Below are 17,672 nucleotides of genomic sequence, written 5' to 3' on the forward strand. Positions count from 1 at the left end.
TTTTTGCACATCTATCAAGGTACGGCCAGTAGCCAAGAAAGGCCTCCCCAAGATTATGGGAATCTTCTTATCTTCCTCAAAATCCAGAATAACAAAATCTGCAGGAAAGAAGAGCTTATCCACCTTGACGAGCACATCCTCAACTATGCCCCTTAGGTAAGTAATGGAACGGTCCGCCAATTATAGCAACATGTATGTGGGTTTTGGATCAGGCAGATCCAGCTTTTTAAAGATCGACAACGGCATCAGATTAATGCTTGCTCCCAAATCACAAAGGCACTTATCAAAAGTTAGATTGCCAATGGTGCAAGGAATGGTGAAGCTTCCTGGATCTTTCAGTTTTGGTGGTAACTTTTGTTGCAGAACCGCGCTGCATTCTTCCGTGAGAGCAACGGTTTCAAGGTCATCCAGTTTCACCTTCCTTGAAAGAATAGTCTTCATAAACTTCGCATAACTAGGCATTTGTTCCAGCGCCTCAGCGAAAGGTATAATGATGTGAAGTTTCTTGAACACCTCCAGAAACTTCCCGAACTGTCTATCCAGCTTTTGTTGCTGCAATCTCTTAGGAAAAGGTGGTGGAGGATAGAGCTGTTTCTCCCCTGTATTAGCCTCAGGCAGAGTGTGTTCAACAGTAGTCTTCCTTGGTTCCGCCGCTTTCTCCTTTTGCTTAGATTCTTCATCTCTAACTTCAGCTTCGACTTCTTTTACCTTTTCAGCATCAGCTACTTTTCCAGACCTTAAGGTAATAGCCTTGACTTGCTCTTTAGCTTCCTTCCTGCCTGGTACTTCCGTGTCACTGGGAAGAGTGCCAGGTTGACGATTGAGCACTGCATTGGCTAATTGACCGATTTGATTTTCCAAGGTCTTGATAGAAACCGCCTGACTCTTGCACAACAGCTTAAGTTCCTCAAAATCAGCACTAGTAGGTGCAGCTGCACTTCCCTGTTGAGGATATGATTGCCTTGTAGCATACTGCTGTGGTTGCTGGAATCCAGGTGGGTTAAACTGTTTACTTACTCCTTGCTGATATGTTGGCTGAATAGCATTCTGATTATTCCTCCAGCTGAAATTTGGATGATTTCTGTTGTTAGGATGATAGGTCGCTGACACAGGCTGCTGTTGTCGCTGATAATTATTCACATACTGAACAGATTCGTTGACAAGAGAACACTGATCCGTAGCATGAGAACCTGCACAAAGCTCACAAACCATAGCTATTTGATTAACTCCATACGTAGCCAAAGAATCAACCTTCATTGATAGCGCTTGGAGCTGGGCTGCAATAGCGGTGGCTGCATCAACTTCCAGAATACCTGCTACCTTGCCTGACGTCATCCTCTGAGTTGGGTTTTGATGCTCATTTGCAGCCATCGTCTCGATAAGATTATACGCCTCAGTATAGCTTTTAGCCCATAAGGCGCCTCCAGCTGCTGCATCGAGCATGGGCCGAGATTGGGCCCCCAAACCATTATAAAAACCAGTGATTACCATCCAATCCGGCATTCCATGATGTGGACATTTTCTCAACATTTCCTTGTAGCGTTCCCAAGCCTCGCACATAGATTCTGTAGGTTGCTGCGCAAACTGAGTAAGAGCACTCCTCATAGCAGCAGTCTTTGCCATTGGATAAAACTTTACCAGAAACTTTTGCGCAAGATCTTGCCACGTAGTGATTGACCCAGCTGGTTCAGAATGTAACCAGTCTTTAGCTTTATCCCTCAGTGAGAATGGGAAAAGCCTCAACTTGATAGCCTCATCAGTCACGCCATTATACTTAAAAGTGCTGCAGATCTCGACGAAATTCCTTATGTGCATGTTGGGGTCTTCAGTTGCCGCTCCTCCAAAAGAAACAGAATTCTGCACCATCTGAATAGTGCCCGGCTTGATTTCAAAGGTGTTAGCTTGAATAGCCGGATGAAGGATGCTTGACTGAATGTCATCAATTTTAGACCGAGAAAAATCCATAAGAGCTGGATCAGCTTGAACAATACGATCTCCCATGTTTACTGGTTCTTTCTGCTCAGTTCCTGAATCTGAATCCTCAAAATCTAACTTTTCCGGAGTATCAAGAACTTCGTCTTTCTCCTCAGCTGTATCTAAGGTCCTCTTGCGAGTACGAGAACGAGTTTGCATAAACGCTTGCTAAAGTACCTGAAACACAACCGAAAAGAGTAATTAACTACTACGTCCTAATCACTGAGTCCTAATGACCAATGATGGTAAGTACATAAACTAAACAAATACGCCGAGTCCCCAGCAGCGGCGCCAAAAACTTGTTAGGGCGAAAACATGCACTAATATTCACGCAAGTATACGCGTTCGCAAGTAATATAGAATACTTTCTAGTTCGTTCCCTCAGAGACTCAGACTAAGTTATTGTCTAATTAAACTCACTCACCAATGTATGATTACTTCTCAATGTTAAGATAATAACACTTAAAATTGTTGATTAAATATTAACTATAATTAACTACTTAATTAACCACTTAACTAACACTTCAATTTATCAATAATAAAACACTCATGAGATCACAACTTCATTATTACTTCCTTCTATAGCCATTGTTATTACCTTTAGCATGCGACAGTGATGACATTAATCGAATAACACAAAACTGATAAAAGCCAACTTTCATTGTACTAATACCATTCTACCAAACATCCACAATTAAGATAGAAGTTGAATAGTCATCAATTATGTTGAGTTCCTATATGTCTACAGAAATTGACAACACAACGATTTAAGCACAAGTTATTCCTTTTGATTACATAGAGCAAATGAAACTGTTAGAATTACCCACTAATCATGCACAACGTACATGAACCTATGCTAGCATGGCAAGTTCTAAATCTCAAGATCCACCGTCGCTTCACAAGAGATTAACACCCTATCTTATATGTTCGCGACGCACATAAGACGAATACACACAACCAATACTAGATATCATGCAATCATCACACACTAAAGTATTAAACAATTAACTAAAGAATTCCATAATAAATCCGTTGCAACCCCATGATCACGATTAGCCCATAATAGAACTTATCGCCATCATGGGTTCATATGAAATCATGATAAACAACACAAGAAAATAATAACTAACTAATTATATTAAAACAGAGTACGTCACAAGAGTAAATAAGTCAAAGCAAGAAAACTAGCATCCAACGTTACAACGAAACAAGAATCACAAGAATATATACTTCCTCTTCGCTGCAGTGTGCTAAATCGGTCTTCTTCCTTATCTCCTTCGCTTCTTGCGCCAAACACAATCTAAAACATAATCTCCTTCTTCTTTTCTATGAAAACGTCTCAAATCTACTTATATAATAGTCCCATAAAACTCAGATTACATAGAAGTTGGAAGCCAAACAGAAGTAGAAGTCTAAAATAATTCATCTTTTTTCCCCGACCCTGCGCGGCTGCTCAGCATTTCTGCGCGGGCGTGCAAGGCTGCTGCGCGGCCGCTCAGCATTGCTGCGCGGGCGTGCAGGACCTGACTGGAAAAATTCCAGGTTTGCTCCGTTTCTTCGCCGTAATCTGCCCGTTCTTTTCCTCTCTCAATGGTGAACACATGCCAAGGCTTATTCTTGATGATTCCTCCTCCGAAATGCAACAAATACCCTGAAATGCATAAACACTAGAAAAATGCATCAAATACACAAAATACTTGATTTCAAGACACCAATTTAAGCCATTTTAAGACGTTCTAAGTGGTATAAAATGCCACTTATCAGTAGAATCGGGATTCTCCAACCTAGAGAGATGGTCAGCTACTTGATTCTCAGTACCTTTTCTATCTTTGATCTCTAACTCAAATTCTTGAAGTAAAAGCACCCAACGAATGAGTCTCGGCTTCGAATCTTTCTTAGAAACCAGATAGCGAATAGCTGCATGATCAGTGAATACTGTCACTTTCGTACCAAGCAGATAAGATCGAAATTTCTCAAAGCCAAAGACTATAGCCAAAAGCTCCTTCTCAGTAGTGGTGTAGTTCAATTGGGCCCCATTTAAAGTCTTACTCGCATAGTAGACCACATGGAAGAGATTTTTCTTGCGCTGTCCCAGAACTGCACCTACCGCATAGTCACTCACATCACACATCATCTCAAACGGTTCTGTCTAATCTGGTGCTGTAATAACTGGTGCCGTGATCAAACTCTCCTTGAGAGTCTCGAATGCTGCCAAACATTCATCATCAAATTTGAAAGGCACATCTTTCTCAAGTAGATTGCACAACGGCTTAGATATCTTTGAAAAGTCCTTGATGAATCGCCGATAAAAACACGCATGACCGAGAAAACTACGGATTCCTTTCACCGAATTAGGTGGGGGAAGATTTTCAATGACTCCCACCTTGGCCTTGTCCACCTCCAGACCTTTGCTAGAGACCTTATGCCCAAGGATAATGACTTCACGCACCATAAAATGACATTTCTCCCAATTAAGCACCAAATTAGTTTCCACGCATCTTTTGAGTACGGCGCGCAGATTATTCAAACATTCATCATATGAGTGTCCAAAGACGGAGAAGTCATCCATGAACACTTCGATGTTATTTCCAATCATGTCAGAGAATATAGCCATCATACATCTCTGAAAGGTGGCCGGGGCGCCACATAACCCAAACGAAACTCTACGAAAAGCAAATGTGCCAAATGGACAAGTGAAGGTAGTCTTTTCCTGATCCTCTGGTGCAATACAAATCTGATTATACCCGGAATAACCATCCAGAAGACAAAAATACTCATGTCCCGCTAATCTGTCAAGCATTTGATCAATGAATGGGAGAGGGAAGTGATCCTTCCTTGTGGCTTTGTTCAATTTTCTATAATCCATGCATACTCTCCATCCTGTAACTGTTCGAGTAGGGATGAGCTCATTCTTTTCATTTGCGACCACAGTGATACCTCCTTTCTTAGGTACACATTGCACGGGGCTCACCCACGAGCTGTCAGAAATAGGATAAATGATGCCTGCATCTAGCCATTTCAGAATTTCTTTCTTCACCACCTCCTTCATGATCGGGTTCAGTCTTCGCTGCTGTTCCACAGTTGGCTTACTACCTTCCCCTAACAGAATTTTATGCATACAATATGAAGGACTTATCCCCTTGATGTCTGCTATGGTCCATCCTATAGCCGATTTGAATTCCCTCAAAATCCTTAAGAGCTTGTCTTCCTCACTACCTGAAAGGTCAGCTGAAATAATAACAGGTAACGTAGATGAATCACCTAAAAAAGCATACCTCAAGTGTTCAGGTAATGGTTTGAGCTCCAAGGTAGGTGCTTCCTCGATTGATGGTTTGAGCTTCCCTTCAGCATTCTTAAGTTCAGAAGTACCAAGAGATTCAAATGGTATGTCGAGCTTTCGCTTCCATGGAGAAGCGTTCAGATATTGTAATTGCTCGTTGGTATCTTCATCATCGCTGTCAAAATCCCCCATTAAAGCCTTTTCCAATGCATCGGACATTAGCATGTGATCGAGTTCCGAAGTAACCGCAGAATCAATCATATCCACTTTTAAGCACTCCTCATCTTCTGTAGGGAATTTCATTGCCTTGAATACGTTGAAGGTCACATCCTGATCTTGGACCCGCATAGTAAGTTCCCCTTTTTGCACATCTATCAAGGTACGGCCAGTAGCCAAGAAAGGCCTCCCCAAGATTATGGGAATCTTCTTATCTTCCTCAAAATCCAGAATAACAAAATCTGCAGGAAAGAAGAGCTTATCCACCTTGACGAGCACATCCTCAACTATGCCCCTTGGGTAAGTAATGGAACGGTCCGCCAATTGTAGCGACATGTATGTGGGTTTAGGATCAGGCAGATCCAGCTTTTTAAAGATGGACAACGGCATCAGATTAATGCTTGCTCCCAAATCACAAAGGCACTTGTCAAAAGTTAGATTGCCAATGGTGCAAGGAATGGTGAAGCTTCCTGGATCTTTCAATTTTGGTGGTAACTTTTGTTGCAGAACCGCGCTGCATTCTTCCGTGAGAGCAACGGTTTCAAGGTCATCCAGTTTCACCTTCCTTGAAAGAATAGTCTTCATAAACTTCGCATAACTAGGCATTTGTTCCAGCGCCTCAGCGAAAGGTATATTGATGTGAAGTTTCTTGAACACCTCCAGAAACTTCCCGAACTGTCTATCCAGCTTTTGTTGCTGCAATCTCTTAGGAAAAGGTGGTGGAGGATAGAGCTGTTTCTCCCCTGTATTAGCCTCAGGCAGAGTGTGTTCAACAGTAGTCTTCCTTGGTTCCGCCGCTTTCTCCTTTTGCTTAGATTCTTCATCTCTAACTTTAGCTTCGACTTCTTTTGCCTTTTCAGCATCAGCTACTTTTCCAGACCTTAAGGTAATAGCCTTGACTTGCTCTTTAGCTTCCTTCCTTCCTGGTACTTCCGTGTCACTGGGAAGAGTGCCAGGTTGATGATTGAGCACTGCATTGGCAAATTGACCGATTTGATTTTCCAAGGTCTTGATAGAAACCGCCTGACTCTTGCACAACAGCTTAAGTTCCTCAAAATCAGCACTAGTAGGTGTAGCTGCACTTCCCTGTTGAGGATATGATTGCCTTGTAGCATACTGCTGTGGTTGCTGGAATCCAGGTGGGTTAAACTGTTTACTTACTCCTTGCTGATATGTTGGCTGAATAGCATTCTGATTATTCCCCCAGCTGAAATTTGGATGATTTCTGTTGTTAGGATGATAGGTCGCTGGCACAGGCTGTTGTTGTCGCTGATAATTATTCACATACTGAACAGATTCGTTGACAAGAGAACACTGATCCGTAGCATGAGAACCTGCACAAAGCTCACAAACCATAGCTATTTGATTAACTCCATACGTAGCCAAAGAATCAACCTTCATTGATAGCGCTTGGAGCTGGGCTACAATAGCGGTGGCTGCATCAACTTCCAGAATACCTGCTACCTTGCCTGACGTCATCCTCTGAGTTGGGTTTTGATGCTCATTTGCAGCCATCGTCTCGATAAGATTATACGCCTCAGTATAGCTTTTAGCCCATAAGGCGCCTCCAGCTGCTGCATCGAGCATGGGCCGAGATTGGGCCCCCAAACCATTATAAAAACCAGTGATTACCATCCAATCCGGCATTCCATGATGTGGACATTTTCTCAACATTTCCTTGTAGCGTTCCCAAGCCTCGCACATAGATTCTGTAGGTTGCTGCGCAAACTGAGTAAGAGCACTCCTCATAGCAGCAGTCTTTGCCATTGGATAAAACTTTACCAGAAACTTTTGCGCAAGATCTTGCCACGTGATTGACCCAGCTGGTTCAGAATGTAACCAGTCTTTAGCTTTATCCCTCAGTGAGAATGGGAAAAGCCTCAACTTGATAGCCTCATCAGTCACGCCATTATACTTAAAAGTGTTGCAGATCTCGACGAAATTCCTTATGTGCATGTTGGGGTCTTCAGTTGCCGCTCCTCCAAAAGAAACAGAATTCTGCACCATCTGAATAGTGCCTGGCTTGATTTCAAAGGTGTTAGCTTGAATAGCCGGATGAAGGATGCTTGACTGAATGTTATCAATTTTAGGCCGAGAAAAATCCATAAGAGCTGGATCAGCTTGAACAATACGATCTCCCATGTTTACTGGTTCTTTCTGCTCAGTTCCTGAATCCGAATCCTCAAAATCTAACTTTTCCGGAGTATCAAGAACTTCGTCTTTCTCCTCAGCTGTATCTAAGGTCCTCTTGCGAGCACGAGAACGAGTTTGCATAAACGCTTGCTAAAGTACCTGAAACACAACCGAAAAGAGTAATTAACTACTACGTCCTAATCACTGAGTCCTAATGACCAATGATGGTAAGTACATAAACTAAACAAATACGCCGAGTCCCCGGCAGCGGCGCCAAAAACTTGTTAGGGCGAAAACATGCACTAATATTCACGCAAGTATACGCGTTCGCAAGTAATATAGAATACTTTCTAGTTCGTTCCCTCAGAGACTCAGACTAAGTTATTGTCTAATTAAACTCACTCACCAATGTATGATTACTTCTCAATGTTAAGATAATAACACTTAAAATTGTTGATTAAATATTAACTATAATTAACTACTTAATTAACCACTTAACTAACACTTCAATTTATCAATAATAAAACACTCATGAGATCACAACTTCATTATTACTTCCTTCTATAGCCATTGTTATTACCTTTAGCATGTGACAGTGATGACATTAATCGAATAACACAAAACTGATAAAAGCCAACTTTCATTGTACTAATATCATTCTACCAAACATCCACAATTAAGATAGAAGTTGAATAGTCATCAATTATGTTGAGTTCCTATATGTCTACAGAAATTGACAACACAACGATTTAAGCACAAGTTATTCCTTTTGATTACATAGGGCAAATAAAACTGTTAGAATTACCCACTAATCATGCACAACGTACATGAACCTATGCTAGCATGGCAAGTTCTAAATCTCAAGATCCACCGTCACTTCACAAGAGATTAACACCCTATCTTATATGTTCGCGACGCACATAAGACGAATACGCACAACCAATACTAGATATCATGCAATCATCACACACTAAAGTATTAAACAATTAACTAAAGAATTCCATAATAAATCCGTTGCAACCCCATGATCACGATTAGCCCATAATAGAACTTATCGCCATCATGGGTTCATATGAAATCATGATAAACAACACAAGAAAATAATAACTAACTAATTATATTAAAACAGAGTACGTCACAAGAGTAAATAAGTCAAAGCAAGAAAACTAGCATCCAACGTTACAACGAAACAAGAATCACAAGAATATATGCAATATGACACAATGACTATTCATCTAAAATAACATAGATGACCACAGTGATTTTCATCATTCATATGGAGTGGTTAATGTGTGCATTAAGCTAAATATCAGACAAAGAGTAAAGTCTGATTCACTTCAGTACATCTTAGAAATAAGGCATAACTAAAACTTTGCTAAAGAGCTGTCATTATTCTGAAACCTACTGTTGAATGAGTCCATGCTTGAGTCCACCTCAACTATTTTGTGCTAATTTTATGCATCTTTTTAAATTCCATTTTACAGTGGCTTCTCAGTGTAAGTGAGTCACGACTTCTTATTAGAATTTATGCTATTATCAGAGTATTTCTCCAGTAATCATAGAGTGTGAAAAGTCACCAAGAAAATATTTTGCTTTTCTAATGCATATTGACTTAATACCAGCAATACACTTGGGTCGTCCCTTTCATATTTTTACTCTAGATCTCAAAGGAGTACCTGATTTTAATCCATGATTATTTCCTTTTTCTTTTGATAAGAGAGGTTTACCAGCACTTAGTACATTCAACAGATTTACTAGCATCAGAACTTAACAGATGAGAAGCAATATTCTAGTTTGTGACTTAGTAATAAGATAGACCAAGTAAACTAAACTAAGCTCAATTATCAGAATTTGCTTGTGTCAATAGATTTCCACAGTAATAATTACTTCTTACATGGGATCCCTTATTTATTGAAGACTACTAGGTCAGCATCTAGTACAGTTATCCTCATAGGATTGAATAGTTACCTAAACAGACATATCACTATCAGAGTTTAGAAACATTTATCAGACAACAGTCAGTACTTAAACACATTTTTCAATTAAGCACAGAATACACAAAGAGATTGAATTCTGTAAATACTGATCATAAAGTCTGATGCAACAGAACAAAACTAAGCAGATTTAGAGAAAGAACCTGAAACCATTCCAAGTTCATTTACCAATCTTGTAAAAGTAGCTTCACATAATGGTTTTGTGAAGATATCTGCTAGTTGTCGATCTGTTGGAACAAAGTGCAATTCCACTGTACCTTCATCTACATGTTCCCTGATGAAGTGGTACCTGATGCTGATGTGCTTTTTCATAGAGTGTTGAACTGGATTACCTGTCATAGCAATAGCACTTTGATTATCACAGTAAATAGGGATTTTGAAATATGTTAACCCATAATCCAGTAACTGATTCTTCATCCAAAGAATTTATGCACAACAGCTTCCTGCAGCAATATATTCTGCTTCTGCAGTTGATGTGGAAATTGACTTTTGTTTCTTGCTAAACCAAGAAACCAATCTGCCTCCAAGAAATTGGCAGCTTCCACTTGTGCTTTTCCTGTCAATTTTGCAACCTGCAAAATCTGCATCTGAGTAACCTATTAGTTTAAAATCTGATTCTCTGGGATACCATAATCCCAGATCAGCTGTTCCCTTAAGATACTTGAAAATTCTTTTCACAACTGTTAAGTGAGGTTCTCTTGGATCTGCTTGAAATCTTGCACAAAGACAGGTAGCATACATGATATCAGGTCTACTAGCAGTTAGATAGAGTAGAGAGCTAATCATACCTCTGTAATCAGTAATATCTACTGATTTACCAGTATCCTTATCCAGTTTTGTGGCAGTGGCCATAAGAGTGGATGCACTTGAACAATCTTGCATTCCAAATTTCTTCAGCAAGTTTCTGGTGTACTTAGTTTGACAAATAAAGGTGCCTTCTTCATTTTTCTTGACTTGAAGGCCCATAAAATAGCTAAGTTCCCCCATCATACTCATCTGATACCTTGACTACATCAGTTTGGCAAACTTCTTGCAAAGTATGTCATTTGTGGACCCAAAAATGATATCATCAACATAAATCTGGACCAAAAGTAAGTCATTTCCATGGTTGAGGTAGAACAGTGTTTTGTCTATAGTTCCTCTGTTGAATCCACTTTCTAGAAAAAACTGAGCTAAAGTCTCATACCATGCTCTGGGAGCTTGCTTAAGTCCATAAAGTGCTTTATCAAGCCTGTAGACATAATCTGGATGTTTGGAATCTACAAAGCCTGGAGGTTGTTCAACATATACTTCCTCCTCCAATTCTCCATTGAGAAAAGCACTTTTCACATCCATTTGAAAGACAGTAAACTTTTTGTGAGCAGCATAAGCCAAAAATATCCTTATGGCTTCTAACCTAGCAACTGGTGCAAATGTTTCATCATAATCAATTCCCTCCTGTTGAGAATATCCTTTTGCAACCAGCCTTGCCTTATTCCTTGTAATTATGCCATCACTGTCAGTTTTGTTTCTGAATACCCACTTTGTACCAACAACAGATCTATTCTTTGGTCTTGGCACTAGGGTCCAGACTTCGTTTCTTTCAAATTCATTTAACTCTTCCTGCATTGCTTGCACCCAATCAGCATCTTGAAGAGCTTCTTCCACTTTTTTTGGCTCAGTCTGAGAGAGAAAAGAATTGTAAAGACATTCGTTTAAAGTACCTGTTCTAGTTCTGACACCTGCATCAGGATTTCCAATTATCAAATCAGGTGTATGTGATTTAGTCCACTTCCTTGCAGATGGAAGGTTTTCTCTAGAACTGGATGCTCCCCCATGATCCATGCTGTCTTCATTTTCATTTTCCGATGCTCCCCCTGAAACTATGCTCTCTGAGTTGGATTCTTCAAAATTTAGATTTTCAGAACTATCAGAACTTGGCTTATCAGAACTTGACGAATCAGAACTTGAAGAGCCAGATGTATGTTCTGATGCTTCTTGAGATGTGGTATGTTCTTGAGTATGCTCCCCCTGTATAGGTGCATCTTTCTTTGGCGTAGTCACCACAGTTTCAATAACATCAGAGTTTAATCCATCAGAGTTTACAGTATCAGGACTTAGACTGTCAGGATTTTCAGTATCAGAATTTGAGTCTTCATTTTCAAATCTCAGCTGATCATGATCAATAAAATCTTCAAGACCAGTAATATTCTTGTCATCAAAAGAGACATTGATAGATTCCATGACCACTCTTGTTCTCAAATTATAGACTCTGGAGGCTTTTGTGGAAAGTGGATATCCAACAAAGATTCCTTCATCAGCTTTTAGATCAAATTTAGATAGCTGTTCAGGATGAGTCTTGAGAACAAAACACTTGCATCCAAATACATGAAAGTACTTCAGATCTGGCTTCTTTTTCTTCACCATCTCATATGGTGTTTTTCCTTGCTTGTTAATGAGTGTTGCATTTTGAGTAAAACAAGCAGTCTGCACAGCTTCAGCCCAGAAATAGGTTGGAAGCTTTGCTTCTTCAAGCATTGTATGTGCAGCTTCAATGGGAGTTCTATTCTTCCTTTCAACAACTCCATTTTGCTGTGGAGTTCCAGGAGCAGAAAATTCCTGCTTAATTCCATGGTTTTTGCAGAACTCTTCCATTATCAAATTCTTGAACTCAGTGCCATTATCACTCCTTATGGTTTTCACAGAATCTTTGACTAATTTATCCAGATGTTTGACATGATCAATCAAGATAGATGCAGTTTCACTCTTTGTGTGCAAGAAATACACCCATGTGTATCTGGTGAACTCATCCACTATGACCAACGCATATTTCTTCTTTGCAATAGACATGACATTCACTGGACCAAATAGATCAACATGTAGTAGATGATAAGGCTCAAGAATTGATGATTCAGTCTTGCTCTTGAATGAAGATTTTCTTTGTTTGGCCTTCTGACAAAAATCACAAAGGCCATCAGGAGCAAATACTGACTTTGGAAGTCCTCTCACAAGATCTTTCTTGACTAATTCATTTATATTGTTGAAATTTAAATGAGAGAGTTTCTTGTGCCAATTCCAGCTTTCTTCAATTGATGCTCTACTCATCAGACAGATTGCAGAACCATCAGTACTTGTTGAAAGCTTAGTTTCATAAATGTTACCACGCCTGTATCCTTTTAGAACAACTTTGCCTTTGGATTTACTCACAACTTCACAGTGTTCTTCAAAGAAATCAACATGATAACCTCTGTCACATATTTGACTTATACAGAGCAGATTGTGTTTAAGTCCTGAGACCAAAGCTACTTCTCTAATGATGACATTCCCAAGATTAATATTGCCATATCCCAATGTTTTTCCAATGTTGCCATCTCCATAAGAAACACTTGGGCCAGCTTTCTCCACAAAGTCTGATAGCAGGGCTTTATTTCCAGTCATATGTCCTGAACATCCACTGTCCAGAACTAAAATATTTTTCCTGTTGCCCTGCAATCACAAAGACCACTAATGATTAGTTTTAAGGACCCAGACTTGCTTGGATCCTTTGGCCTTATCAAGTTTGTTAACATTTGCAGCGGATTTAGCATCAGAGTTTATGTCAACATTTTTCTTATCAGAACTTACACTATCAGACTTTGAATCAGAATTTACACTAGAAGGAACAATGGAAACTTTCTTCAAAGAAGGTTTTATTTGATAATAATCATAGTACAAACTATGATATTCCTTACAAGTATAAATGGAATGCCATAAACTACCACAATGAAAACAAGGATTTTGTGGCTTATATCTAACAGACTGACTCTTAACTCCTGATTTTGAAGGTAAGGAGTTTACGTTCTTATTCTTCCTGCAAAAAGAAGCCAGATGGTTATAACTTCCACAGTTATAACACGTTTTCCTAGGAGCATCAGGAACAGGCCTATAATCATTGCTTTTATTCACACCTTCCTTTCCATTCCTATTTTTCCTAGGTGATTTTACCTTGTTTGCATTCTTAACATCTTTCAGCTTATGCTTAAGCTGCTTCTTAGTCATTAAGCCTATGTTTACTTCAACTGTCTTTTCCTGTTTTAGTTTGTCAGAAGTTAATTCCTCTTTAACTTCTGATTTCTCATTTTCAGACTTTACAGTTACAAACTTAACAGGTTTTAATTTTGGCTTTTGCTTAGCAACAGGCTTAATTTCTGCAGTTCCTTTATCATTCTTATCCTCTCCATAACCTAAGCTCTCTTTCCAATTTTTACTACTTAGCAAATTTTGAGTTGTTCTGCCAGAGTTAGTCCAAGTCCTGATAATCTCTTTTTCCTTTTCTAACTCAGTTTTTAGAGATTCATTCATTTTTAGCACTTCATCCCTAACATAAAAAGCATCATCTCTATCCTTCTGAGTTTGATGGAACATAACTAACTCTTTTTCTAAGAAATCATTTCTTTTCTTAAAAGCAAGATTTTCAGAAGTTAATCTTTCACATGTTAAAGTTTGATCTCTATAACTAACAAACATGATTTTAAGATATCTTCTCAACTCATTAATATCATCAGTATGAAAAGCATAAGTAGTCTGAGGTACCTTTATTTCAGCAACTTCAGAACTGCTCTCAGCACTTTCTTTATCAGCATTTGCCATCAAAGCATAGTTCCCCTCACTTTCAGAGTCTGAGGTGTCTGTCCAGCTTTTCTTCTTTGTGACAAGAGCCTTGCCTTTGTCACCCTTTACTTTCTTGCAATCAGGAGATATGTGGCCTTTCTCACCACAGTTATAGCATTTGACATTGGTATAATCTCCTCTATCAGACTTTCCTCCTTTGCCCTCAGATCTTCTGAAATTCTTCTTATCAGAACTTGTGCCTTTCTTGGAAAACTTCTTTCCCTTCCTGAACTTCCTGTATGCAATCTTTGTGATCCCTTTCACCATAAGAGCACACAGCTTTATCATCTTCTCATCAGCATCAGTCTCAAGCAAGCTTTCAGAATCCGAGTCATCATCACTTTCAGAACTTGATGACTCAGTATCAGACTTTGTGAAAAGAGCTTTACCCTTGTCTTTCCTTGAGGTAGCTGCCTTGGGGAATTCTTCTTCAGCCTTAAGAGCAACTGTCCTTGACTTTCCTCCTTTCCTCTTGCTTCTTTGTTCCATCTCAAGTTCATGAGTCTTGAGCATTCCATAAATTTCATCAAGAGTTGTTTCATCAAGATTGTAGTTGTCTCTTATTGTTGTTGCCTTCAAATCCCAGCATTCAGGAAGAGCTAACAGGAATTTAAGGTTTGAATCTTCAAGTTCATACTCCTTATCAACCAATGACAAATCATTCAAGAGTTTGACAAATCTATCATATAAATCAGTCAATGACTCATTAGTCTTTGAGTCAAAGTGTTCATACTCTTGAGTGAGTATTGTCTTCATGTTCTTCTTAATTGTATCGGTTCCCTGACACCTTGTTTTCAGAGCATCCCATATCTCCTTAGCAGTCTTGCAGTTAATTACCCTATTTGACATTACATTATCAATGGCATTATGCAGTAAGTGTCGTACCTTAGCATCCTTAGCAATTGATGCTATATCTTCAGCAGTATAATCACTTTTCTCCTTTGGTACGGTCTTTGTTGCTTCACCTGTAACTGCAACAGCGAGCTTGGTTGGTTTGTGAGGTCCTTCCTTGATTCTATCAAGATATTCTGGATCTGTTGCTTCTAGGAACATGGTCATCCTCACCTTCCATATGGAATATTCAGATGGTCTCAGTATGGGAACTCTGATGGTCTCATACCGACTTTGAATTTGTGTCTTTGGTGGTTCTTCAGTTTTGGTAGGCTTAGTTGGAGTTTCTGTGTCAGACATGATTGTGTTTGGATCTTTAACTGTATGTGCGTTAACAGATAAGCTCTGATACCACTTGTTAGGTCACACACACTGTAGAGGGGGTGAATACAGTGTAAAGTACAATCAAATCGAACTTTAATATCACAAGTAACAGAAAACAAACTTTATTGAAACAATAAACTCTGTTACAGTATGGAACTGTTACCTCTCAGTGATGAACAAATATCACGAGAGCTGCTAGGGTTAATACGAATAATCTTCTCGAATATGATAACACTTATAGTGTAACCCTATATCTGTGTTTATATACTACACAGTTACAAGATAATCACTAATTGATATGAAATATAATTCTGCTTCCTAAAATATATCAATCAGATTCTTTTATTCCAAGTATTCTATTCTTCATAGAATTCCTTCTTCATGCATATCTCTTCTTATGTTTATCTCGATCTTCTTTCCTTTAATCAGCTACTATCCTTATCTTGAACGTCCTTCAGCACTTAAGTTTTGATATCCATCTTCTGATGATTATCTCCTGATAATATAAGTACTGATATCCTTAAGTCCTGACTTCCAGTAAGTACTGATTTATCCTGTTTAAGTAAGATCTGAAAACTAAACATAAATCATATTAGCCATGACATTATAAAATATATCTAACAAAATATATAGTCATGTTATCGTTTTGACGTATGCTTAAGAGATGTAGTCATCTTAGGTATCGTGTGAGAGATGCTTGAGCATTGGTTGACTCAAGTATCAGTTTGGGGACACCATTGAGGTGTTATGTATTGATGTATTATTGATAATTGTTTTGATTAATAATACAATTTGGGACATGGGTTTTACTAGTCAAATATATTGTTGTGTTTGTACTCCGTATTGGTAGAATTGAATCTCAAATATGTGTGTGTTTCCTCCTAACAAGTGGTATCAGAGCCAGGATCGAGGTTCGTGATGAATTGGGTTGGAAGAACGTTCGAGGTTCGATTGGTATGGTGGAGTACGTTGATGGATTTTCTAACAAAGTTACGTGTTGTATGGCGGTTGATTTGCACCGTTGATCAATTCGTTCGGACTCGATGTGGAAGATGAAAGAGATCATTGCAATAGTTTCAATGGTTTGATGGTTGATCGACCAGGTAGATTTTTTTGGATGTTGTTGTTATTTTTCTTCAAAAGAGGCCGAAGGATTGTGAAAGTAAGGATTGGGTGACTCAATGATGAAATGAGGTACTCGTGGTTGATACACGTGATTTTGTAGATTGATATACTGTTATGATGAATAACGGTAATTTGGAGTTATTGGAGGTCACTATACGGGTCTTTGTGATTCTCAAAATTTGGAAGAACGAGATGAAGTGATTCTTGTTTGATGGGAGGCATTGGAGAACGGACGTTGATGGCTTGAAGGTGACCGGTTAATTCGGTTGTGAAATTATATTGGGTTGAAAGAGAGGATTGTTGGGTTTAAACCCCATAAGCGGTATGAGCTTGGTGATACAAATCATAATTAGATTGGGTAATAATTGTATGTGTTGACCATTATTATCATAATGGGATTGAGTAACAATTGTATGGGTAGACAATTATTATTATAATCAGATTAGGTATGTATTGTTGGCTAAGTTTGTTATGGATTTAAGAGATATAGTCGTCTTAGGCATCATGTGAGAGGTGTTTGAGCATTGGTTAACTGAAGTATTAATTTGGGACACCATTGAGATGTTATGTATTGATATATTATTGATAATTGTTTTGATTAGTAGTACAAGTTGGGACCTGGATGTTACACTGTTGTGTATGTACTCCATATTGATAAAATTGAATCTCTATCCTCCAAACATATGTCAGAGTCTTCATAATCAACATGTGGTTCTTGATCTCGTGTGCTACTTCTTCGGCATCACAGTTTAAGATATTATCATCAAGAATATCAGTATGAAAATCGACAACTTCAGAAGTTTCATCCTGTTTTTATGATTTACTCTGTATATATTTTTATTACCTTGATACCCAACCCATTTGTTAGAAGAAGGGGATAGATAAGGGATGGGGGGCTTATATTTTTGTCTTTGTCTATTTATCATAACTATTTATTTCTGGTTTCCACTTTCAATATTATTTTTGCTAAACAATTTCAATTTTGTCGACCTAATCTCGATTTTGTTAAATATTTTTATTTTTGTTAATTTAACAAGTATAAATATAGATAATTAACCAAAAAAAATCATCGAAATTAACAAAAATATTACTGACCATACCAGAAA

General features: G+C 38.6%; 2 non-coding genes across 2 annotated transcripts; both read left to right on the forward strand.

Moving 5' to 3' along the window:
• The first annotated feature begins 1,501 nt into the window (after window positions 1-1,501).
• LOC141709525 (small nucleolar RNA R71) lies at window positions 1,502-1,608 on the forward strand. Its single transcript, XR_012570096.1, has one exon. It is a non-coding gene; the product is annotated as a small nucleolar RNA R71 (small nucleolar RNA).
• A 5,507-nt stretch (window positions 1,609-7,115) lies between these two features.
• Window positions 7,116-7,222, forward strand: LOC141709526 (small nucleolar RNA R71). The gene has a single exon (XR_012570097.1). It is a non-coding gene; the product is annotated as a small nucleolar RNA R71 (small nucleolar RNA).
• The last annotated feature ends 10,450 nt before the right edge of the window (window positions 7,223-17,672 follow it).

The sequence above is a fragment of the Apium graveolens genome, chromosome 2 (genome assembly GCF_009905375.1).
Source record: "Apium graveolens cultivar Ventura chromosome 2, ASM990537v1, whole genome shotgun sequence".
NCBI lineage: Eukaryota > Viridiplantae > Streptophyta > Magnoliopsida > Apiales > Apiaceae > Apium > Apium graveolens.